This window comes from Tasmannia lanceolata, unplaced genomic scaffold, assembly GCF_043159265.1.
Source record: "Tasmannia lanceolata isolate RefF3 unplaced genomic scaffold, GAP_Taslan_0.1 ptg000021l, whole genome shotgun sequence".
NCBI lineage: Eukaryota > Viridiplantae > Streptophyta > Magnoliopsida > Canellales > Winteraceae > Tasmannia > Tasmannia lanceolata.
In genome coordinates, this window is record NW_027518698.1 from 1,135,167 (window position 1) to 1,153,251 (window position 18,085).

Here is an 18,085-nt window from a genome sequence, read left to right on the forward strand (position 1 = left end):
ATGAGATTTTTTTCGTTGAAAGATAATTTGAAGACCTCTAATTGGTAGAAATTTCACCAGTTTTCGACTTAAAATGAGAGACTTATGGTGGTTTTAATTTTGGGTGACGTTTCGCACACTCTTTAGAAAACGGACTACAACTCTCTCACCCCAACGAATTTTGAAACGAGATTTCTTTCACCTGAAAGAGAATTCGAAGACCTCCGATTGGTAGATATTTCACCACTTTTGGACCTAAAATAAGAGAGTTATGGAGGTTTTAATTTTGCGTGAAGTTTCGCACACTCTTTATAAATTGGACAAAAACTCCCTCATTCCACCTAATTTTTAAATGAGATTTTTTCCGTTGAAAGAGAATTTGAAGACATCCAATTGGTAGAAATTTCACCACTTTTGGACTTCAAATAAGAGAGTTATGGAAGTTTTAATTTTGGGTGACGTTTCACACACTCCTTATAAAATGGTCCAAACCTCCCTCGTCCTACCGAATTTTTAAATGAGGTTTTTTTCGTTGAAAGATAATTTGAAGACCTCTAATTGGTAGAAATTTCACCAGTTTTCGACTTAAAATGAGAGACTTATGGTGGTTTTAATTTTGGGTGACGTTTCGCACACTCTTTAGAAAACGGACTACAACTCTCTCACCCCAACGAATTTTGAAACGAGATTTCTTTCACCTGAAAGAGAATTCGAAGACCTCCGATTGGTAGATATTTCACCACTTTTGGACCTAAAATAAGAGAGTTATGGAGGTTTTAATTTTGCGTGTAGTTTCGCACACACTTTATAAATTGGACAAAAACTCCCTCATTCCACCTAATTTTTAAATGAGATTTTTTCCGTTGAAAGAGAATTTGAAGACATCCAATTGGTAGAAATTTCACCACTTTTGGACATCAAATAAGAGAGTTATGGAAGGTTTAATTTTGGGTGACGTTTCACACACTCCTTATAAAATGGTCCAAACCTCCTTCGTCCTACCGAATTTTTAAATGATATTTTTTTCGTTGAAAGATAATTTGAAGACCTCTAATTGGTAGAAATTTCACCAGTTTTCGACTTAAAATGAGAGACTTATGGTGGTTTTAATTTTGGGTGACGTTTCGCACACTCTTTAGAAAACGGACTACAACTCTCTCACCCCAACGAATTTTGAAACGAGATTTCTTTCACCTGAAAGAGAATTAGAAGACCTCCGATTGGTAGATATTTCACAACTTTTGGACCTAAAATAAGAGAGTTATGGATGTTTTAAATTTGGGTGACGTTTCGCACACTCTTTATAAATTGGACGAAAACTCCCTCATTCCACCTAATTTTTAAATGAGATTTTTTTCGAGGAAAGAGAAGTTGAAGACATCTAAATGGTAGAAATTTCACCACTTTTGGACATCAAATAAGAGAGTTATGGAAGTTTTAATTTTGGGTGACGTTTCACACACTCCTTATAAAATGGTCCAAACCTCCCTCGTCCTACCGAATTTTTAAATGATATTTTTTCGTTGAAAGATAATTTGAAGACCTCTAATTGGTAGAAATTTCACCAGTTTTCGACTTAAAATGAGAGACTTATGGTGGTTTTAATTTTGGGTGACGTTTCGCACACTCTTTAGAAAACGGACTACAACTCTCTCACCCCAACGAATTTTGAAACGAGATTTCTTTCACCTGAAAGAGAATTCGAAGACTTCCGATTGGTAGATATTTCACCACTTTTGGACCTAAAATAAGAGAGTTATGGAGGTTTTAATTTTGCGTGAAGTTTCGCACACTCTTTATAAATTGGACAAAAACTCCCTCATTCCACCTAATTTTTAAATGAGATTTTTTCCGTTGAAAGAGAATTTGAAGACATCCAATTGGTAGAAATTTCACCACTTTTGGACATCAAATAAGAGAGTTATGGAAGGTTTAATTTTGGGTGACGTTTCACACACTCCTTATAAAATGGTCCAAACCTCCTTCGTCCTACCGAATTTTTAAATGATATTTTTTTCGTTGAAAGATAATTTGAAGACCTCTAATTGGTAGAAATTTCACCAGTTTTCGACTTAAAATGAGAGACTTATGGTGGTTTTAATTTTGGGTGACGTTTCGCACACTCTTTAGAAAACGGACTACAACTCTCTCACCCCAACGAATTTTGAAACGAGATTTCTTTCACCTGAAAGAGAATTAGAAGACCTCCGATTGGTAGATATTTCACAACTTTTGGACCTAAAATAAGAGAGTTATGGATGTTTTAAATTTGGGTGACGTTTCGCACACTCTTTATAAATTGGACGAAAACTCCCTCATTCCACCTAATTTTTAAATGAGATTTTTTTCGAGGAAAGAGAAGTTGAAGACATCTAAATGGTAGAAATTTCACCACTTTTGGACCTAAAATGAGAGAGTTATGAAGGTTTTAATTTTGCGTGAAGTTTCGCACACTCTCTATAAATTGGACAAAAACTCCCTCATTCCACCTAATTTTTAAATGAGATTTTTTCCGTTGAAAGAGAATTTGAAGACTTCCAATTGGTAGAAATTTCACCACTTTTGGACATCAAATAAGAGAGTTATGGAAGGTTTAATTTTGGGTGACGTTTCACACACTCCTTATAAAATGGTCCAAACCTCCTTCGTCCTACCGAATTTTTAAATGATATTTTTTTCGTTGAAAGATAATTTGAAGACCTCTAATTGGTAGAAATTTCACCAGTTTTCGACTTAAAATGAGAGACTTATGGTGGTTTTAATTTTGGGTGACGTTTCGCACACTCTTTAGAAAACGGACTACAACTCTCTCACCCCAACGAATTTTGAAACGAGATTTCTTTCACCTGAAAGAGAATTCGAAGACCTCCGATTGGTAGATATTTCACAACTTTTGGACCTAAAATAAGAGAGTTATGGATGTTTTAAATTTGGGTGACGTTTCGCACACTCTTTATAAATTGGACGAAAACTCCCTCATTCCACCTAATTTTTAAATGAGATTTTTTTCGAGGAAAGAGAATTTGAAGACATCTAAATGGTAGAAATTTCACCACTTTTGGACCTAAAATGAGAGAGTTATGAAGGTTTTAATTTTGCGTGAAGTTTCGCACACTCTTTATAAATTGGACAAAAACTCCCTCATTCCACCTAATTTTTAAATGAGATTTTTTCCGTTGAAAGAGAATTTGAAGACATCCAATTGGTAGAAATTTCACCACTTTTGGACTTCAAATAAGAGAGTTATGGAAGTTTTAATTTTGGGTGACGTTTCACACACTCCTTATAAAATGGTCCAAACCTCCCTCGTCCTACCGAATTTTTAAATGAGATTTTTTTCGTTGAAAGATAATTTGAAGACCTCTAATTGGTAGAAATTTCACCAGTTTTCGACTTAAAATGAGAGACTTATGGTGGTTTTAATTTTGGGTGACGTTTCGCACACTCTTTAGAAAACGGACTACAACTCTCTCACCCCAACGAATTTTGAAATGAGATTTCTTTCACCTGAAAGAGAATTCGAAGACCTCCGATTGGTAGATATTTCACCACTTTTGGACCTAAAATAAGAGAGTTATGGAGGTTTTAATTTTGCGTGAAGTTTCGCACACTCTTTATAAATTGGACAAAAACTCCCTCATTCCACCTAATTTTTAAATGAGATTTTTTCCGTTGAAAGAGAATTTGAAGACATCCAATTGGTAGAAATTTCACCACTTTTGGACTTCAAATAAGAGAGTTATGGAAGTTTTAATTTTGGGTGACGTTTCACACACTCCTTATAAAATGGTCCAAACCTCCCTCGTCCTACCGAATTTTTAAATGAGATTTTTTTCGTTGAAAGATAATTTGAAGACCTCTAATTGGTAGAAATTTCACCAGTTTTCGACTTAAAATGAGAGACTTATGGTGGTTTTAATTTTGGGTGACGTTTCGCACACTCTTTAGAAAACGGACTACAACTCTCTCACCCCAACGAATTTTGAAACGAGATTTCTTTCACCTGAAAGAGAATTCGAAGACCTCCGATTGGTAGATATTTCACCACTTTTGGACCTAAAATAAGAGAGTTATGGAGGTTTTAATTTTGGGTGACGTTTCGCACACTCTTTATAAATTGAACGAAAACTCCTTCATTCCACCTAATTTTTAAATGAGATTTTTTCCGATGAAAGAGAATTTGAAGAAATCCAATTGGTAGAAATTCACCACTTTTGGACCTAAAATGACAGAGTTATGGAGGTTTTAATTTTGCGTGAAGTTTCGCACACTCTTTTTAAATTGGACAAAAACTCCCTCATTCCACCTAATTTTTAAATGAGATTTTTTCCGTTGAAAGAGAATTTGAAGACATCCAATTGGTAGAAATTTCACCACTTTTGGACTTCAAATAAGAGAGTTATGGAAGTTTTAATTTTGGGTGACGTTTCACACACTCCTTATAAAATGGTCCAAACCTCCCTCGTCCTACCGAATTTTTAAATGAGATTTTTTTCGTTGAAAGATAATTTGAAGACCTCTAATTGGAAGAAATTTCACCAGTTTTCGACTTAAAATGAGAGACTTATGGTGGTTTTAATTTTGGGTGACGTTTCGCACACTCTTTAGAAAACGGACTACAACTCTCTCACCCCAACGAATTTTGAAACGAGATTTCTTTCACCTGAAAGAGAATTCGAAGACCTCCGATTGGTAGATATTTCACCACTTTTGGACCTAAAATAAGAGAGTTATGGAGGTTTTAATTTTGCGTGAAGTTTCGCACACTCTTTATAAATTGGACAAAAACTCCCTCATTCCACCTAATTTTTAAATGAGATTTTTTCCGTTGAAAGAGAATTTGAAGACATCCAATTGGTAGAAATTTCACCACTTTTGGACTTCAAATAAGAGAGTTATGGAAGTTTTAATTTTGGGTGACGTTTCACACACTCCTTATAAAATGGTCCAAACCTCCCTCGTCCTACCGAATTTTTAAATGAGGTTTTTTTCGTTGAAAGATAATTTGAAGACCTCTAATTGGTAGAAATTTCACCAGTTTTCGACTTAAAATGAGAGACTTATGGTGGTTTTAATTTTGGGTGACGTTTCGCACACTCTTTAGAAAACGGACTACAACTCTCTCACCCCAACGAATTTTGAAACGAGATTTCTTTCACCTGAAAGAGAATTCGAAGACCTCCTATTGGTAGATATTTCACCACTTTTGGACCTAAAATAAGAGAGTTATGGAGGTTTTAATTTTGCGTGTAGTTTCGCACACACTTTATAAATTGGACAAAAACTCCCTCATTCCACCTAATTTTTAAATGAGATTTTTTCCGTTGAAAGAGAATTTGAAGACATCCAATTGGTAGAAATTTCACCACTTTTGGACATCAAATAAGAGAGTTATGGAAGGTTTAATTTTGGGTGACGTTTCACACACTCCTTATAAAATGGTCCAAACCTCCTTCGTCCTACCGAATTTTTAAATGATATTTTTTTCGTTGAAAGATAATTTGAAGACCTCTAATTGGTAGAAATTTCACCAGTTTTCGACTTAAAATGAGAGACTTATGGTGGTTTTAATTTTGGGTGACGTTTCGCACACTCTTTAGAAAACGGACTACAACTCTCTCACCCCAACGAATTTTGAAACGAGATTTCTTTCACCTGAAAGAGAATTAGAAGACCTCCGATTGGTAGATATTTCACAACTTTTGGACCTAAAATAAGAGAGTTATGGATGTTTTAAATTTGGGTGACGTTTCGCACACTCTTTATAAATTGGACGAAAACTCCCTCATTCCACCTAATTTTTAAATGAGATTTTTTTCGAGGAAAGAGAAGTTGAAGACATCTAAATGGTAGAAATTTCACCACTTTTGGACATCAAATAAGAGAGTTATGGAAGTTTTAATTTTGGGTGACGTTTCACACACTCCTTATAAAATGGTCCAAACCTCCCTCGTCCTACCGAATTTTTAAATGATATTTTTTCGTTGAAAGATAATTTGAAGACCTCTAATTGGTAGAAATTTCACCAGTTTTCGACTTAAAATGAGAGACTTATGGTGGTTTTAATTTTGGGTGACGTTTCGCACACTCTTTAGAAAACGGACTACAACTCTCTCACCCCAACGAATTTTGAAACGAGATTTCTTTCACCTGAAAGAGAATTCGAAGACCTCCGATTGGTAGATATTTCACCACTTTTGGACCTAAAATAAGAGAGTTATGGAGGTTTTAATTTTGCGTGAAGTTTCGCACACTCTTTATAAATTGGACAAAAACTCCCTCATTCCACCTAATTTTTAAATGAGATTTTTTCCGTTGAAAGAGAATTTGAAGACATCCAATTGGTAGAAATTTCACCACTTTTGGACATCAAATAAGAGAGTTATGGAAGGTTTAATTTTGGGTGACGTTTCACACACTCCTTATAAAATGGTCCAAACCTCCTTCGTCCTACCGAATTTTTAAATGATATTTTTTTCGTTGAAAGATAATTTGAAGACCTCTAATTGGTAGAAATTTCACCAGTTTTCGACTTAAAATGAGAGACTTATGGTGGTTTTAATTTTGGGTGACGTTTCGCACACTCTTTAGAAAACGGACTACAACTCTCTCACCCCAACGAATTTTGAAACGAGATTTCTTTCACCTGAAAGAGAATTAGAAGACCTCCGATTGGTAGATATTTCACAACTTTTGGACCTAAAATAAGAGAGTTATGGATGTTTTAAATTTGGGTGACGTTTCGCACACTCTTTATAAATTGGACGAAAACTCCCTCATTCCACCTAATTTTTAAATGAGATTTTTTTCGAGGAAAGAGAAGTTGAAGACATCTAAATGGTAGAAATTTCACCACTTTTGGACCTAAAATGAGAGAGTTATGAAGGTTTTAATTTTGCGTGAAGTTTCGCACACTCTCTATAAATTGGACAAAAACTCCCTCATTCCACCTAATTTTTAAATGAGATTTTTTCCGTTGAAAGAGAATTTGAAGACTTCCAATTGGTAGAAATTTCACCACTTTTGGACATCAAATAAGAGAGTTATGGAAGGTTTAATTTTGGGTGACGTTTCACACACTCCTTATAAAATGGTCCAAACCTCCTTCGTCCTACCGAATTTTTAAATGATATTTTTTTCGTTGAAAGATAATTTGAAGACCTCTAATTGGTAGAAATTTCACCAGTTTTCGACTTAAAATGAGAGACTTATGGTGGTTTTAATTTTGGGTGACGTTTCGCACACTCTTTAGAAAACGGACTACAACTCTCTCACCCCAACGAATTTTGAAACGAGATTTCTTTCACCTGAAAGAGAATTCGAAGACCTCCGATTGGTAGATATTTCACAACTTTTGGACCTAAAATAAGAGAGTTATGGATGTTTTAAATTTGGGTGACGTTTCGCACACTCTTTATAAATTGGACGAAAACTCCCTCATTCCACCTAATTTTTAAATGAGATTTTTTTCGAGGAAAGAGAATTTGAAGACATCTAAATGGTAGAAATTTCACCACTTTTGGACCTAAAATGAGAGAGTTATGAAGGTTTTAATTTTGCGTGAAGTTTCGCACACTCTTTATAAATTGGACAAAAACTCCCTCATTCCACCTAATTTTTAAATGAGATTTTTTCCGTTGAAAGAGAATTTGAAGACATCCAATTGGTAGAAATTTCACCACTTTTGGACTTCAAATAAGAGAGTTATGGAAGTTTTAATTTTGGGTGACGTTTCACACACTCCTTATAAAATGGTCCAAACCTCCCTCGTCCTACCGAATTTTTAAATTAGATTTTTTTCGTTGAAAGATAATTTGAAGACCTCTAATTGGTAGAAATTTCACCAGTTTTTGACTTAAAATGAGAGACTTATGGTGGTTTTAATTTTGGGTGACGTTTCGCACACTCTTTAGAAAACGGACTACAACTCTCTCACCCCAACGAATTTTGAAATGAGATTTCTTTCACCTGAAAGAGAATTCGAAGACCTCCGATTGGTAGATATTTCACCACTTTTGGACCTAAAATAAGAGAGTTATGGAGGTTTTAATTTTGCGTGAAGTTTCGCACACTCTTTATAAATTGGACAAAAACTCCCTCATTCCACCTAATTTTTAAATGTGATTTTTTCCGTTGAAAGAGAATTTGAAGACATCCAATTGGTAGAAATTTCACCACTTTTGGACTTCAAATAAGAGAGTTATGGAAGTTTTAATTTTGGGTGACGTTTCACACACTCCTTATAAAATGGTCCAAACCTCCCTCGTCCTACCGAATTTTTAAATGAGATTTTTTTCGTTGAAAGATAATTTGAAGACCTCTAATTGGTAGAAATTTCACCAGTTTTCGACTTAAAATGAGAGACTTATGGTGGTTTTAATTTTGGGTGACGTTTCGCACACTCTTTAGAAAACGGACTACAACTCTCTCACCCCAACGAATTTTGAAACGAGATTTCTTTCACCTGAAAGAGAATTCGAAGACCTCCGATTGGTAGATATTTCACCACTTTTGGACCTAAAATAAGAGAGTTATGGAGGTTTTAATTTTGGGTGACGTTTCGCACACTCTTTATAAATTGAACGAAAACTCCTTCATTCCACCTAATTTTTAAATGAGATTTTTTCCGATGAAAGAGAATTTGAAGAAATCCAATTGGTAGAAATTCACCACTTTTGGACCTAAAATGACAGAGTTATGGAGGTTTTAATTTTGCGTGAAGTTTCGCACACTCTTTTTAAATTGGACAAAAACTCCCTCATTCCACCTAATTTTTAAATGAGATTTTTTCCGTTGAAAGAGAATTTGAAGACATCCAATTGGTAGAAATTTCACCACTTTTGGACTTCAAATAAGAGAGTTATGGAAGTTTTAATTTTGGGTGACGTTTCACACACTCCTTATAAAATGGTCCAAACCTCCCTCGTCCTACCGAATTTTTAAATGAGATTTTTTTCGTTGAAAGATAATTTGAAGACCTGTAATTGGTAGAAATTTCACCAGTTTTCGACTTAAAATGAGAGACTTATGGTGGTTTTAATTTTGGGTGACGTTTCGCACACTCTTTAGAAAACGGACTACAACTCTCTCACCCCAACGAATTTTGAAACGAGATTTCTTTCACCTGAAAGAGAATTCGAAGACCTCCGATTGGTAGATATTTCACCACTTTTGGACCTAAAATAAGAGAGTTATGGAGGTTTTAATTTTGCGTGAAGTTTCGCACACTCTTTATAAATTGGACAAAAACTCCCTCATTCCACCTAATTTTTAAATGAGATTTTTTCCGTTGAAAGAGAATTTGAAGACATCCAATTGGTAGAAATTTCACCACTTTTGGACTTCAAATAAGAGAGTTATGGAAGTTTTAATTTTGGGTGACGTTTCACACACTCCTTATAAAATGGTCCAAACCTCCCTCGTCCTACCGAATTTTTAAATGAGGTTTTTTTCGTTGAAAGATAATTTGAAGACCTCTAATTGGTAGAAATTTCACCAGTTTTCGACTTAAAATGAGAGACTTATGGTGGTTTTAATTTTGGGTGACGTTTCGCACACTCTTTAGAAAACGGACTACAACTCTCTCACCCCAACGAATTTTGAAACGAGATTTCTTTCACCTGAAAGAGAATTCGAAGACCTCCGATTGGTAGATATTTCACCACTTTTGGACCTAAAATAAGAGAGTTATGGAGGTTTTAATTTTGCGTGTAGTTTCGCACACACTTTATAAATTGGACAAAAACTCCCTCATTCCACCTAATTTTTAAATGAGATTTTTTCCGTTGAAAGAGAATTTGAAGACATCCAATTGGTAGAAATTTCACCACTTTTGGACATCAAATAAGAGAGTTATGGAAGGTTTAATTTTGGGTGACGTTTCACACACTCCTTATAAAATGGTCCAAACCTCCTTCGTCCTACCGAATTTTTAAATGATATTTTTTTCGTTGAAAGATAATTTGAAGACCTCTAATTGGTAGAAATTTCACCAGTTTTCGACTTAAAATGAGAGACTTATGGTGGTTTTAATTTTGGGTGACGTTTCGCACACTCTTTAGAAAACGGACTACAACTCTCTCACCCCAACGAATTTTGAAACGAGATTTCTTTCACCTGAAAGAGAATTAGAAGACCTCCGATTGGTAGATATTTCACAACTTTTGGACCTAAAATAAGAGAGTTATGGATGTTTTAAATTTGGGTGACGTTTCGCACACTCTTTATAAATTGGACGAAAACTCCCTCATTCCACCTAATTTTTAAATGAGATTTTTTTCGAGGAAAGAGAAGTTGAAGACATCTAAATGGTAGAAATTTCACCACTTTTGGACATCAAATAAGAGAGTTATGGAAGTTTTAATTTTGGGTGACGTTTCACACACTCCTTATAAAATGGTCCAAACCTACCTCGTCCTACCGAATTTTTAAATGATATTTTTTCGTTGAAAGATAATTTGAAGACCTCTAATTGGTAGAAATTTCACCAGTTTTCGACTTAAAATGAGAGACTTATGGTGGTTTTAATTTTGGGTGACGTTTCGCACACTCTTTAGAAAACGGACTACAACTCTCTCACCCCAACGAATTTTGAAACGAGATTTCTTTCACCTGAAAGAGAATTCGAAGACCTCCGATTGGTAGATATTTCACAACTTTTGGACCTAAAATAAGAGAGTTATGGATGTTTTAAATTTGGGTGACGTTTCGCACACTCTTTATAAATTGGACGAAAACTCCCTCATTCCACCTAATTTTTAAATGAGATTTTTTTCGAGGAAAGAGAATTTGAAGACATCTAAATGGTAGAAATTTCACCACTTTTGGACCTAAAATGAGAGAGTTATGAAGGTTTTAATTTTGCGTGAAGTTTCGCACACTCTTTATAAATTGGACAAAAACTCCCTCATTCCACCTAATTTTTAAATGAGATTTTTTCCGTTGAAAGAGAATTTGAAGACATCCAATTGGTAGAAATTTCACCACTTTTGGACTTCAAATAAGAGAGTTATGGAAGTTTTAATTTTGGGTGACGTTTCACACACTCCTTATAAAATGGTCCAAACCTCCCTCGTCCTACCGAATTTTTAAATGAGATTTTTTTCGTTGAAAGATAATTTGAAGACCTCTAATTGGTAGAAATTTCACCAGTTTTCGACTTAAAATGAGAGACTTATGGTGGTTTTAATTTTGGGTGACGTTTCGCACACTCTTTAGAAAACGGACTACAACTCTCTCACCCCAACGAATTTTGAAATGAGATTTCTTTCACCTGAAAGAGAATTCGAAGACCTCCGATTGGTAGATATTTCACCACTTTTGGACCTAAAATAAGAGAGTTATGGAGGTTTTAATTTTGCGTGAAGTTTCGCACACTCTTTATAAATTGGACAAAAACTCCCTCATTCCACCTAATTTTTAAATGAGATTTTTTCCGTTGAAAGAGAATTTGAAGACATCCAATTGGTAGAAATTTCACCACTTTTGGACATCAAATAAGAGAGTTATGGAAGGTTTAATTTTGGGTGACGTTTCACACACTCCTTATAAAATGGTCCAAACCTCCTTCGTCCTACCGAATTTTTAAATGATATTTTTTTCGTTGAAAGATAATTTGAAGACCTCTAATTGGTAGAAATTTCACCAGTTTTCGACTTAAAATGAGAGACTTATGGTGGTTTTAATTTTGGGTGACGTTTCGCACACTCTTTAGAAAACGGACTACAACTCTCTCACCCCAACGAATTTTGAAACGAGATTTCTTTCACCTGAAAGAGAATTAGAAGACCTCCGATTGGTAGATATTTCACAACTTTTGGACCTAAAATAAGAGAGTTATGGATGTTTTAAATTTGGGTGACGTTTCGCACACTCTTTATAAATTGGACGAAAACTCCCTCATTCCACCTAATTTTTAAATGAGATTTTTTTCGAGGAAAGAGAAGTTGAAGACATCTAAATGGTAGAAATTTCACCACTTTTGGACCTAAAATGAGAGAGTTATGAAGGTTTTAATTTTGCGTGAAGTTTCGCACACTCTCTATAAATTGGACAAAAACTCCCTCATTCCACCTAATTTTTAAATGAGATTTTTTCCGTTGAAAGAGAATTTGAAGACTTCCAATTGGTAGAAATTTCACCACTTTTGGACATCAAATAAGAGAGTTATGGAAGGTTTAATTTTGGGTGACGTTTCACACACTCCTTATAAAATGGTCCAAACCTCCTTCGTCCTACCGAATTTTTAAATGATATTTTTTTCGTTGAAAGATAATTTGAAGACCTCTAATTGGTAGAAATTTCACCAGTTTTCGACTTAAAATGAGAGACTTATGGTGGTTTTAATTTTGGGTGACGTTTCGCACACTCTTTAGAAAACGGACTACAACTCTCTCACCCCAACGAATTTTGAAACGAGATTTCTTTCACCTGAAAGAGAATTCGAAGACCTCCGATTGGTAGATATTTCACAACTTTTGGACCTAAAATAAGAGAGTTATGGATGTTTTAAATTTGGGTGACGTTTCGCACACTCTTTATAAATTGGACGAAAACTCCCTCATTCCACCTAATTTTTAAATGAGATTTTTTCGAGGAAAGAGAATTTGAAGACATCTAAATGGTAGAAATTTCACCACTTTTGGACCTAAAATGAGAGAGTTATGAAGGTTTTAATTTTGCGTGAAGTTTCGCACACTCTTTATAAATTGGACAAAAACTCCCTCATTCCACCTAATTTTTAAATGAGATTTTTTCCGTTGAAAGAGAATTTGAAGACATCCAATTGGTAGAAATTTCACCACTTTTGGACTTCAAATAAGAGAGTTATGGAAGTTTTAATTTTGGGTGACGTTTCACACACTCCTTATAAAATGGTCCAAACCTCCCTCGTCCTACCGAATTTTTAAATGAGATTTTTTTCGTTGAAAGATAATTTGAAGACCTCTAATTGGTAGAAATTTCACCAGTTTTCGACTTAAAATGAGAGACTTATGGTGGTTTTAATTTTGGGTGACGTTTCGCACACTCTTTAGAAAACGGACTACAACTCTCTCACCCCAACGAATTTTGAAATGAGATTTCTTTCACCTGAAAGAGAATTCGAAGACCTCCGATTGGTAGATATTTCACCACTTTTGGACCTAAAATAAGAGAGTTATGGAGGTTTTAATTTTGCGTGAAGTTTCGCACACTCTTTATAAATTGGACAAAAACTCCCTCATTCCACCTAATTTTTAAATGAGATTTTTTCCGTTGAAAGAGAATTTGAAGACATCCAATTGGTAGAAATTTCACCACTTTTGGACTTCAAATAAGAGAGTTATGGAAGTTTTAATTTTGGGTGACGTTTCACACACTCCTTATAAAATGGTCCAAACCTCCCTCGTCCTACCGAATTTTTAAATGAGATTTTTTTCGTTGAAAGATAATTTGAAGACCTCTAATTGGTAGAAATTTCACCAGTTTTCGACTTAAAATGAGAGACTTATGGTGGTTTTAATTTTGGGTGACGTTTCGCACACTCTTTAGAAAACGGACTACAACTCTCTCACCCCAACGAATTTTGAAACGAGATTTCTTTCACCTGAAAGAGAATTCGAAGACCTCCGATTGGTAGATATTTCACCACTTTTGGACCTAAAATAAGAGAGTTATGGAGGTTTTAATTTTGGGTGACGTTTCGCACACTCTTTATAAATTGAACGAAAACTCCTTCATTCCACCTAATTTTTAAATGAGATTTTTTCCGATGAAAGAGAATTTGAAGAAATCCAATTGGTAGAAATTCACCACTTTTGGACCTAAAATGACAGAGTTATGGAGGTTTTAATTTTGCGTGAAGTTTCGCACACTCTTTTTAAATTGGACAAAAACTCCCTCATTCCACCTAATTTTTAAATGAGATTTTTTCCGTTGAAAGAGAATTTGAAGACATCCAATTGGTAGAAATTTCACCACTTTTGGACTTCAAATAAGAGAGTTATGGAAGTTTTAATTTTGGGTGACGTTTCACACACTCCTTATAAAATGGTCCAAACCTCCCTCGTCCTACCGAATTTTTAAATGAGATTTTTTTCGTTGAAAGATAATTTGAAGACCTCTAATTGGTAGAAATTTCACCAGTTTTCGACTTAAAATGAGAGACTTATGGTGGTTTTAATTTTGGGTGACGTTTCGCACACTCTTTAGAAAACGGACTACAACTATCTCACCCCAACGAATTTTGAAACGAGATTTCTTTCACCTGAAAGAGAATTCGAAGACCTCCGATTGGTAGATATTTCACCACTTTTGGACCTAAAATAAGAGAGTTATGGATGTTTTAAATTTGGGTGACGTTTCGCACACTCTTTATAAAATGTACCAAAACTCACTCATCCCACTGAATTTTTAAATGATATGTTTTTCGAGGAAAGAGAATTTGAAGACATCTAAATGGTAGAAATTTCACCACTTTTGGACCTAAAATGAGAGAGTTATGAAGGTTTTAATTTTGCGGGAAGTTTCGCACACTCTTTATAAATTGGACAAAAACTCCCTCATTCCACCTAATTTTTAAATAAGAATTATTCCGTTGAAAGAGAATTTGAAGACATCCAATTGGTAGAAATTTCACCACTTTTGGACATCAAATAAGAGAGTTATGGATGTTTTAATTTTGGGTGACGTTTCACACACTCCTTATAAAATGGTCCAAACCTCCCTCGTCCTACCGAATTTTTAAATGATATTTTTTTCGTTGAAAGATAATTTGAAGACCTCTAATTGGTAGAAATTTCACCAGTTTTCGACTTAAAATGAGAGACTTATGGTGGTTTTAATTTTGGGTGACGTTTCGCACACTCTTTAGAAAACGGACTACAACTCTCTCACCCCAACGAATTTTGAAACGAGATTTCTTTCACCTGAAAGAGAATTCGAAGACCTCTGATTGGTAGATATTTCACCACTTTTGGAGTTAAATAAGAGAGTTATGGAGGTTTTAATTTTGGGTGACGTTTCGCACACTCTTTATAAATTGAACGAAAACTCCTTCATTCCACCTAATTTTTAAATGAGATTTTTTCCGATGAAAGAGAATTTGAAGAAATCCAATTGGTAGAAATTCACCACTTTTGGACCTAAAATGACAGAGTTATGGAGGTTTTAATTTTGCGTGAAGTTTCGCACACTCTTTATAAATTGGACAAAAACTCCCTCATTCCACCTAATTTTTAAATGAGATTTTTTCCGTTGAAAGAGAATTTGAAGACATCCAATTGGTAGAAATTTCACCACTTTTGGACTTCAAATAAGAGAGTTATGGAAGTTTTAATTTTGGGTGACGTTTCACACACTCCTTATAAAATGGTCCAAACCTCCCTCGTCCTACCGAATTTTTAAATGAGATTTTTTTCGTTGAAAGATAATTTGAAGACCTCTAATTGGTAGAAATTTCACCAGTTTTCGACTTAAAATGAGAGACTTATGGTGGTTTTAATTTTGGGTGACGTTTCGCACACTCTTTAGAAAACGGACTACAACTCTCTCACCCCAACGAATTTTGAAACGAGATTTCTTTCACCTGAAAGAGAATTCGAAGACCTCCGATTGGTAGATATTTCACCACTTTTGGACCTAAAATAAGAGAGTTATGGAGGTTTTAATTTTGGGTGACGTTTCGCACACTCTTTATAAATTGAACGAAAACTCCTTCATTCCACCTAATTTTTAAATGAGATTTTTTCCGATGAAAGAGAATTTGAAGAAATCCAATTGGTAGAAATTCACCACTTTTGGACCTAAAATGACAGAGTTATGGAGGTTTTAATTTTGCGTGAAGTTTCGCACACTCTTTTTAAATTGGACAAAAACTCCCTCATTCCACCTAATTTTTAAATGAGATTTTTTCCGTTGAAAGAGAATTTGAAGACATCCAATTGGTAGAAATTTCACCACTTTTGGACTTCAAATAAGAGAGTTATGGAAGTTTTAATTTTGGGTGACGTTTCACACACTCCTTATAAAATGGTCCAAACCTCCCTCGTCCTACCGAATTTTTAAATGAGATTTTTTTCGTTGAAAGATAATTTGAAGACCTCTAATTGGTAGAAATTTCACCAGTTTTCGACTTAAAATGAGAGACTTATGGTGGTTTTAATTTTGGGTGACGTTTCGCACACTCTTTAGAAAACGGACTACAACTCTCTCACCCCAACGAATTTTGAAACGAGATTTCTTTCACCTGAAAGAGAATTCGAAGACCTCCGATTGGTAGATATTTCACCACTTTTGGACCTAAAATAAGAGAGTTATGGAGGTTTTAATTTTGCGTGAAGTTTCGCACACTCTTTATAAATTGGACAAAAACTCCCTCATTCCACCTAATTTTTAAATGAGATTTTTTCCGTTGAAAGAGAATTTGAAGACATCCAATTGGTAGAAATTTCACCACTTTTGGACTTCAAATAAGAGAGTTATGGAAGTTTTAATTTTGGGTGACGTTTCACACACTCCTTATAAAATGGTCCAAACCTCCCTCGTCCTACCGAATTTTTAAATGAGGTTTTTTTCGTTGAAAGATAATTTGAAGACCTCTAATTGGTAGAAATTTCACCAGTTTTCGACTTAAAATGAGAGACTTATGGTGGTTTTAATTTTGGGTGACGTTTCGCACACTCTTTAGAAAACGGACTACAACTCTCTCACCCCAACGAATTTTGAAACGAGATTTCTTTCACCTGAAAGAGAATTCGAAGACCTCCGATTGGTAGATATTTCACCACTTTTGGACCTAAAATAAGAGAGTTATGGAGGTTTTAATTTTGCGTGTAGTTTCGCACACACTTTATAAATTGGACAAAAACTCCCTCATTCCACCTAATTTTTAAATGAGATTTTTTCCGTTGAAAGAGAATTTGAAGACATCCAATTGGTAGAAATTTCACCACTTTTGGACATCAAATAAGAGAGTTATGGAAGGTTTAATTTTGGGTGACGTTTCACACACTCCTTATAAAATGGTCCAAACCTCCTTCGTCCTACCGAATTTTTAAATGATATTTTTTTCGTTGAAAGATAATTTGAAGACCTCTAATTGGTAGAAATTTCACCAGTTTTCGACTTAAAATGAGAGACTTATGGTGGTTTTAATTTTGGGTGACGTTTCGCACACTCTTTAGAAAACGGACTACAACTCTCTCACCCCAACGAATTTTGAAACGAGATTTCTTTCACCTGAAAGAGAATTAGAAGACCTCCGATTGGTAGATATTTCACAACTTTTGGACCTAAAATAAGAGAGTTATGGATGTTTTAAATTTGGGTGACGTTTCGCACACTCTTTATAAATTGGACGAAAACTCCCTCATTCCACCTAATTTTTAAATGAGATTTTTTTCGAGGAAAGAGAAGTTGAAGACATCTAAATGGTAGAAATTTCACCACTTTTGGACATCAAATAAGAGAGTTATGGAAGTTTTAATTTTGGGTGACGTTTCACACACTCCTTATAAAATGGTCCAAACCTACCTCGTCCTACCGAATTTTTAAATGATATTTTTTCGTTGAAAGATAATTTGAAGACCTCTAATTGGTAGAAATTTCACCAGTTTTCGACTTAAAATGAGAGACTTATGGTGGTTTTAATTTTGGGTGACGTTTCGCACACTCTTTAGAAAACGGACTACAACTCTCTCACCCCAACGAATTTTGAAACGAGATTTCTTTCACCTGAAAGAGAATTCGAAGACCTCCGATTGGTAGATATTTCACCACTTTTGGACCTAAAATAAGAGAGTTATGGAGGTTTTAATTTTGCGTGAAGTTTCGCACACTCTTTATAAATTGGACAAAAACTCCCTCATTCCACCTAATTTTTAAATGAGATTTTTTCCGTTGAAAGAGAATTTGAAGACATCCAATTGGTAGAAATTTCACCACTTTTGGACATCAAATAAGAGAGTTATGGAAGGTTTAATTTTGGGTGACGTTTCACACACTCCTTATAAAATGGTCCAAACCTCCTTCGTCCTACCGAATTTTTAAATGATATTTTTTTCGTTGAAAGATAATTTGAAGACCTCTAATTGGTAGAAATTTCACCAGTTTTCGACTTAAAATGAGA